Source organism: Ochotona princeps, chromosome 2 (assembly GCF_030435755.1).
Source record: "Ochotona princeps isolate mOchPri1 chromosome 2, mOchPri1.hap1, whole genome shotgun sequence".
In the NCBI taxonomy this organism is placed as follows: domain Eukaryota; kingdom Metazoa; phylum Chordata; class Mammalia; order Lagomorpha; family Ochotonidae; genus Ochotona; species Ochotona princeps.
The window spans coordinates 109,769,756-109,777,584 of NC_080833.1; the positions used below are offsets into that span (position 1 = coordinate 109,769,756).

Consider the following 7,829-nt stretch of genomic DNA (forward strand, 5'->3'; position numbering starts at 1 on the left):
GTGTCATAATTCTTCATCTTTAGACAAAGAACTGACTCCAAGTGCCTCTTCCAATTTTGTCTTTTATTTGTATTTACTTTTAAAATATTTATTTATTTTGATTGGAAAGGCAGACTCACATAGAAAAGGAGAGACAAAAATCTTCCGATTATTTTTTCCTCTAAGACTTTTTGGTGGTCTGCCTGTGGGAGCTCTTGAGTCGCTGTCCGCTCGACATCCTCTCGTCCCAGCAGGTTCCTTCCATGCATGAGTGCATCTCCATCCACGTGGGCCAGGCTGGTGTCGGGATCAGCAGTGCCTGCCTGGAGCTCTACTGCCTGGAAAACAGCATCCAACCTGATGGCCAAGTGACAAGACCATTGGAGGAGGAGACGATTCCTTCAACACCTTCTTCAACGAGACTGGCGCTGGCAAACACATGCCCAGGGCTGTGTTTGTAGAGCTGGAGCCCACGGTCACTGATGAAGTTTGCACTAGCACCTACTGCCAGCTCTTCCACCCCTAGCAGCTCATCACTGGCAAGGAAGACTCCACCAATAACTATGCCCTCAGGCACTACACCATCGGCTGGGAGATCATCCACCTCGTCCTAGATAGCATCCCCAAGCTGGCTGATCAGTGCACGGGGCTGCAGGGCTTCCTGGTTTTCCTTTTTTTTTTTTTTTTTTTAAGATTTTTTAATTTTATTACAGTCAGATATACAGAGAGCAGGCGAGACAGAGAGGAAGATCTTCTGTCCGATGATTCACTCCCCAAGTGGCCGCAATGGCCGGTGCGCGCCGATCCAAAGCCGGGAACCAGGAACCTCTTCCGGGTCTCCCACACGGGTGCAGTGTCCCAGAGTTTTTGGGTTGTCCTCGACTGCTTTCCCAAGCCACAAGCAGAGAGCTGGATGGGAAGTGGAGCGGCCGGGATTAGAACCGGTGCCCATATGGAATCATGGGTGTTCAAGGCGAGGACTTTAGCTGCTAGGCCACGCAGCCAGGCCCAGGCTTCCTGGTTTTCCACAGCTTTGGTGGGGGGGCGGTTCTGGGTTCACCTCCCTACTGATGGAACGCCTCTCTGTCAATTACGGCAAGAAATTCAAGCTGGAATTCTCCATCTACCCTGCCCTCCAGGTCTCCACAGCTGTGGTGGAGCCCTACAACTCCATCCTCACCACCTACACCACCCTGGAGCACTCTGACTGTACCTTCATGGTGGACAATGAGGCCATCTATGACATCTGTCATAGAAACCTAGATATCGAGCGCCCCACCTACACTAGCCTGAACCGCAGCCTCCCTCTGGTTTGACGGAGCTCTGAATGTTGACCTGACAGAATTCCAGAACAACCTGGTGCCCCATCCACGCATCCACTTCACTCTGGCCACTTACGTCCCCGTCATCTCTACTGAGAAAACCTATCATGAACAGCTTTCTGTAGCAGAGATTACCAATGCCTGCTTTGAACCAGCTAGCGAGATGTGAAATGTGACCCTTGCCATGGGAAATACATGGCTTGCTGCCTGCTGTGCCGTCCCAACATGGTTTCCAAAGATGTTAATACTGCCATTGCCACCATCAAGACCAAGAGTAGTGTTAAGTTTATAGATTGGTGCCCCACTGGCTTTAAGGTTGGCATTAACAATCAGCCTCCCACTGTGGTGCCCGGCAGTGATCTGGCCAGGGTCCAGTGAGCCATGTGCATGCTGAGCAACACCATAGTCGTGGCAGAGGCCTGGGTTCACCTGGACCTAATGTATGCCAAGCGTGCCTCTGTTCACTGGTACGTGGGTGAGAGCATGGAGGAGGGTGAGTTTTCTGAGGCTCGCAAGGGCATGCTTGCCCTGGAGAAGGATTACAAGGAGGTTGGGGCTGAAAATGCTGATGGAGAAAGGGGAGGCGTATTAGCCGATCGGCAGCCGCTGTTCACTCTGCCAAGACTGTGTCCTGTGTGGCTGCCTGCCATGGCCCCAAAGTGTCAATAAAGGCAATAGTGATGTTTCCATATTAAATGTAAAAAAACAGGGCCCGGCAGCGTGGCCTAGCAGCTTAAGTCCTCGCCTTGAACGCACTGGGATCCCATATGGGCACCGGTTCTAATCCCAGGAGCTCCACTTCCCTTCCAGCTCCCTGCTTGTGGCCTGGGAAAGTAGTTGAGGCTGGCCCAAAGACTTGGGACCATGCACCCACGTGGGAGACCTGGAAGAGGTTCCTGGTTCCCGGCTTCGGATCAGCACAGTACTGACCGCGGCGGTCACTTGGGGAGTGAATCATCGGATGGAAGATCTTCCTCTCTGTCTCTCCTCCTCTCTGTATATCTGACTTTGTAATAAAAATAAATAAATCTTTAAAAATAAAATAAAAGTGTAATATCGAGAGTCAAGATGGCAGAATAGGGTAAGGACACATTTAAACGGACGGAGAAACATTTAATTAGGATGAAGCAGAGAGGACACATTCTAGGAAATAAGAAAAGGACAGAACAGCAGAGGGATACCTGGAGACTGACAGACACAGGAAAGCAGCGGACACAACGGTGTGGTGTTGCAGTGACTGATCTTCCAGCAGTATTCAGCTAACGGCAATCTGAACTCCACCAGCAGCCGGAACTTCATCAGCAACCAGGTGGGAAGGGGCTTTCACTGGGAGTTTGGGAGGTGAACCCAGACAAAGAACTGTCCATCCTGCTGGTCCGTTTGATTTGACCAGGAGCAGAGACAGAGCAGCAAATCCCAGATGGGCAGTACGAGAACAGGGTGGATTTCACAGCCCAGTCAGCCCCCTAGAGCCGAATTGGGCACCATTGTGCTTAAGGAAGCAAAGGCAAGGGAAAGGACTGAGGATAAAATGAGCTGGGAGTGAACTCATTTCTGACTCAGTGAATTGCAGCAATGTGGCATCCTACAGGTTCCAGCCAAGACAGGTCTGGGTAGCACTCAGACCTGATGGCCAGCACATCAAGAACTCTAGTAGTGGCATATCAGGAGTCATTTTGTATAGTGTGGAAAAAGTTTAGGACTGCAGGGGACAACAGTGAGCTGCACATGTGCTGAGCTCGCAAGAACTCACTGAGTTCAGTGTATTGCACTGGTCCCACAGGAAAATAATACTGACTGTGGCATCGTACGGGTCAAAATAGGTCTGTGTGGCACCCAGACCTAACAGTCAACAGGTTCCAGCAAGATCAGCACCACCAACAACCTAGCTATATAGGACACCTCGTGTCTCCCTAATCCTGGGACCTGCTCCAACTGAAAGTGGGAGAGAGGTTGTACAGACAACGATGTAGCATCAGCACGATATCACAGGAGGTTGAGATTGGTGAGCCAGGAGCTGGGGCTGTGGAGACCACGGTGGAAATCTAACATAAGAACCCAGACCTGGAACTTGCTGGAGGGAGTGGCACAAATGGCTGCAAGCAAAGAGCTGTGTAGCAATGGCAATAAGTAAAATCAAACTGTAGACCTGTGGGTGACACAGCTTAGAAACCTGCCCCAAGGAGAAGAATCTGATAGCTAGAAGTACAATGATCAGGAGCAAAAGAAGACACAAAGGCAAAATCAATATTACCAAAGACCCCCCATGCAAAGGAGCAAACCCTATGCCAACCTCAGAATTAACTGAGGAAGACATCAAGAAAATGGGGGACACAGAATTCAGAAAATTCATTATAAAGCTTCTGATCAAAAATGCGAAGCACATACGAGAGTTCAAAGAATTTAAGGAATATGTTACACAAGATATAGCAGCAGTAAAGCAAATCAAGGCTGATATATCAGAAATTAAGAACACTGTAGAGCAAATTGAAAGTATAGTGGAGAGTCTCCAAAACATAATGAAGCAAGCAGAAGAAAGAATCTCAGAATTGGAAGATATTTCCTGTCACCAGGGGGAAGCAAACAAAAAGCTGGAAGCAGAGCTGGATCAGGCCAAACAAAGTATTCAAGAATTGAAAGACACTATTGGGCCCGCCGGCGTGGCCTAGCAGCTAAAGTCCTCGTCTTGAACGTGCCAGGATCCCATATGGGTGCCAGTGCTAATCCCGGCAGCTCCACTTCCCATCCAGCTCCCTGCTTGTGGCCTGGGAAAGCAGTTGAGGATGGCCCAATGCACTGGGACCCTGCACCCATGTGGGAGACCTGGAAGAGGTTCCTGGTTCAGGGCTTCGGATCAGTGCAGCACCGGCCATTGCGCTCACTTGGGGAGTGAACCATCGGATGGAAGATCTTCCTCTCTGTCTCTCCTCCTCTCTGTATATCTGACTTTGTAATGAAAATAAATACATCTTAAAAAAAAAAGAAAAAAGAAAAGAAAGACACTATTAAGAGGCCAAAAGTTAAGAGTTATGGGAGTTCCAGAAGGTGCAGAAAGAGAAACTGGTTTTACAGATATAGTTAATAAAATAATAAGGGAAAATTTCCCTAATCTAAACAAAGAATTGGGAAGCAACATCCAGGAGGGGCACAGAACTCCCAACAGGCTTGATCAGAAGCGATCTTCACGACACATGACCATCAAGCTCTCTTCAATTGAACATAAGGAAAAAATCCTTAAATGTGCACACAAAGGAATGCCAATTAAACTCACAGTAGATCTCTCACAGGAAACTCTATAGGCAAGAAGAGAATGGAGGGACATATTCCAGATTCTAAAAAAAAAAAAATTGTCGGCCCAGGATAACATACCCAGCAAAGCTTTCTTTTGTCTTTGAAAATGAAATAAAATTCTTCCACAGTAAAGAAAAGTTAAAAGATTTTTCCTCTTTCAAACCTGCCCTACAAGTGATACTTGAAGATGTTCTCTTGACAGAGAAAAGGAATAGCACCCACCAAAACCAAAGGCAAATGTAAAGAACATACCAGTAAAATGACAACGGAAGACTAAGTCAATGGACAACCCATTCCTAAAATGACAGGACCAAATTACCATCCATTCATATTAATCCTGAAAGTAATTGACTTAGGCTCAATTAAATGTCAAAGATTAGTAGACGGGATTAAAAAACAAAACCCATCTATTTATTGTCTAGAAGAGACACATTTCACCAACAAAAATCAGCGAAACTATATCTCATGAATTTTGATGTTTTTGTTTTTGTTAGTTTCATCTCTTCAAAACAGTTTCTTGTGATTATTCAGTGACTCATCACGCAGTAGTATCATTTTCTTCAAGAAGGTTCTTGATTTTCTTTTTCATTTCTTCAGCAACACAGTAATTCAGTAGCATGTTATTTCACTTCATGGTGTTGTTATTTTCTTTTTTTTCCTGTTTTTGACTTTTGTTTTGTGGCTTTTCATTTAAGGGGATGTATAGTAGCTGTGTAATGGACAGTGTCATATCTAGTAACATGTTATTTAACATCATGCATTGTAAATTTCTATTTTTCTTCCTATTGTTGATTTTGTATTGTGACTTCATTTAAGGGGATGTACAGTAACTGTGAAATGAAGACTAACATATCCAGATGTGAGGATACAATATAGTATGCATCTACTTCCAGACAAAGATGGACTTACAATGAAACTGTTTACTATCTTTTGACAATATGCTGATGGACTCTGCCATTGTCTATGCCCGCAATGATGGACATATGACTGTGCATGAAGAACTATACTTTAGTGTTAATATGGAGGAACTGGGTGGGGGGAGGAATAGAAGGGGGGAATTGGGGAGGGAATAAGAGAAATCCCAGGAGCCTATGGAACTGTATCATACAATGATAATAATAATAAATAAATAAGATGTAAAAAATAGAGTGTAATATCAAAATCCCCATTCTACAACCATTGGAGTACTAATTGATCCAGGCAGGAAGCATCCAGGGTTACCAAAATGAGTGGAGTGGAGTTAGAGGAGGATATTTACATCGTCTCCAGGTAGTTCCTCCAAGTCTCAAGGAGGTTAATAATTAGCAAGGGATACAAGTACCTTTCAGCAGAGAGACCTGGAATACCACCTTTTGTTTTTTCAAGGTTTATTTGTTTTTATTTGATAAGCATTTTTTTTTAAGATTTCTTTCTTTCTTTCTTTCTTTTTTAAGATTTATTTATTTTATTACAGTCAGATATACAGAGAGGAGGAGAGACAGACAGGAAGATCTTCCGTCCAATGGTTCACTCCCCAAGTGAGCGCAATGGCCGGTGCTGCGCCGATCCAAAGCCGGGAACCAGGAACCTCTTCCAGGTTTCCCACACGGGTGCAGGGTCCCAATGCATTGGGCCATCCTCGACTGCTTTCCCAGGCCACAAGCAGGGAGCTGGATGGGAAGTGGAGCGGCTGGGATTAGAATTGGCGCCCATATGGGATCCTGGCACATTAAAGGCGAGGACTTTAGTTGCTAGGCCACGCCGCCGGGCCCCAATTATATTTTTAATATTTATTGTTTTTATTGGAAAGGCAGATTCACAGAGAGGAGAGACAGAAATATCTTCCATCCGCTGGTTAACTCCCCAAATGGTCTCAACAGTTGCAGCTGAGCTGATCCAAAGCCAAAAACCAGGAGCTTCTTCCAAGTCTCCCATGTGGGTGCAGAGTCCAAGGACCCTCTAGTGCTTTCCCAGGCCAAAACAGGGATTGGATGGAAATGGAGCAGCTGGGACATGATCTGGTGCCCATATGAAATGCTGGTGGTAATCCTCTGAAGCAGCAGAGACTTGCCTGTGACAGGATCCCATATGGGTACTAGTTCATGTCCCAGGTGTTCCACTTTCCATCCTCCTCCCTGCTTGTGACCTGGGAAGGCAGCAGAGGATGACCCAAGGCCTTGGGCCGCTGTACGCACGTGGAAGACATGAAGAAGCTTCTCGCTTTCAGCTTCAGACCAGCCCCACTCTGGCCTTGCAGCCATTTGGAGAGTGAACCAGATGGAGATTCTCTTTGTTTCTCCCTCTGTCTCTGTGTGTAACTCTTTCAAGCGTAACTCTTTCAAGCTAAATAAATAAAATATTTGTTTAAAATGTAGATGTCTGGTGCGGTAACCTAGTGGCCTTGCATGCACTGGGATCTCATATGGGCACCAGTTCTTTTTTTTTTTTTTTTTAAACATTTATTTTTCTTGCATTTCTTTTTTTTTTAAAAAAAACTAATTACATTGCATTATGTGATACATTTTTTTATGTACTGGGATTTCCCCCCGCCCCTCCCCACACCCTCCCCCCACGGCGGATTGCTCCACCTTGTTGCATTTCCATAGTTCAAATTCAGTTGACATTCTTTCATTGGAGGTATTTACCAAGCATAAAGTCCAGCATCTTATTGTCCTGGTAAGTTCAATAGTTTCTTGGTGAGAGCATCTCTGGTCTGAAGGTAGAGCCGGCAGAGTATCATTCCAATCAATTAAAAGTCCCACCATGATATTTCCAACCATTTACAACATTATGGCATTAATTGACATGGTATTGATTAACCAATATGTTAATAGGAAAATGCAGGTTCTCAACCACAACCTGTGACTTCTTCATAGACGTTTCAATTTTGGTTTACATTCAACCGTATTCAATACACCTTAAAATGGCTTAGATTGCTATTCAGCTGTCTCATGCCTATTTTAATTTTAGTCTTTAGCAGTTTATAGCATTGAAGCATGATTTCGCTGAACCTGGCTGTTTTTTCGGGTGGTCTAACGCTATAATTCTACCAGGATATATGTCAACAGTTTAGGTGAGCATGTTTAGGAGGGGTGTGCAGAGAAATCTTACATACCCCAGTGAGGAGTAACTAATCTTTGTGTCCCACCCAGTGATGTATAAGTGCATCCCTGCTGACCATTTCCTGTCTGGTTCTAAGCTTTCCTTGTTGTTCTCTGTCTATCCTCGTTTTGTTTGTTTGCTTGTCTGTTTGTTTGT

At 45.2% G+C, this 7,829-nt stretch overlaps 1 pseudogene; it reads left to right on the forward strand.

Moving 5' to 3' along the window:
• Nucleotides 1-242: 242 nt before the first annotated feature.
• Nucleotides 243-1,970, forward strand: LOC101524570 (tubulin alpha-1C chain-like; annotated as a pseudogene).
• Nucleotides 1,971-7,829: the final 5,859 nt, after the last annotated feature.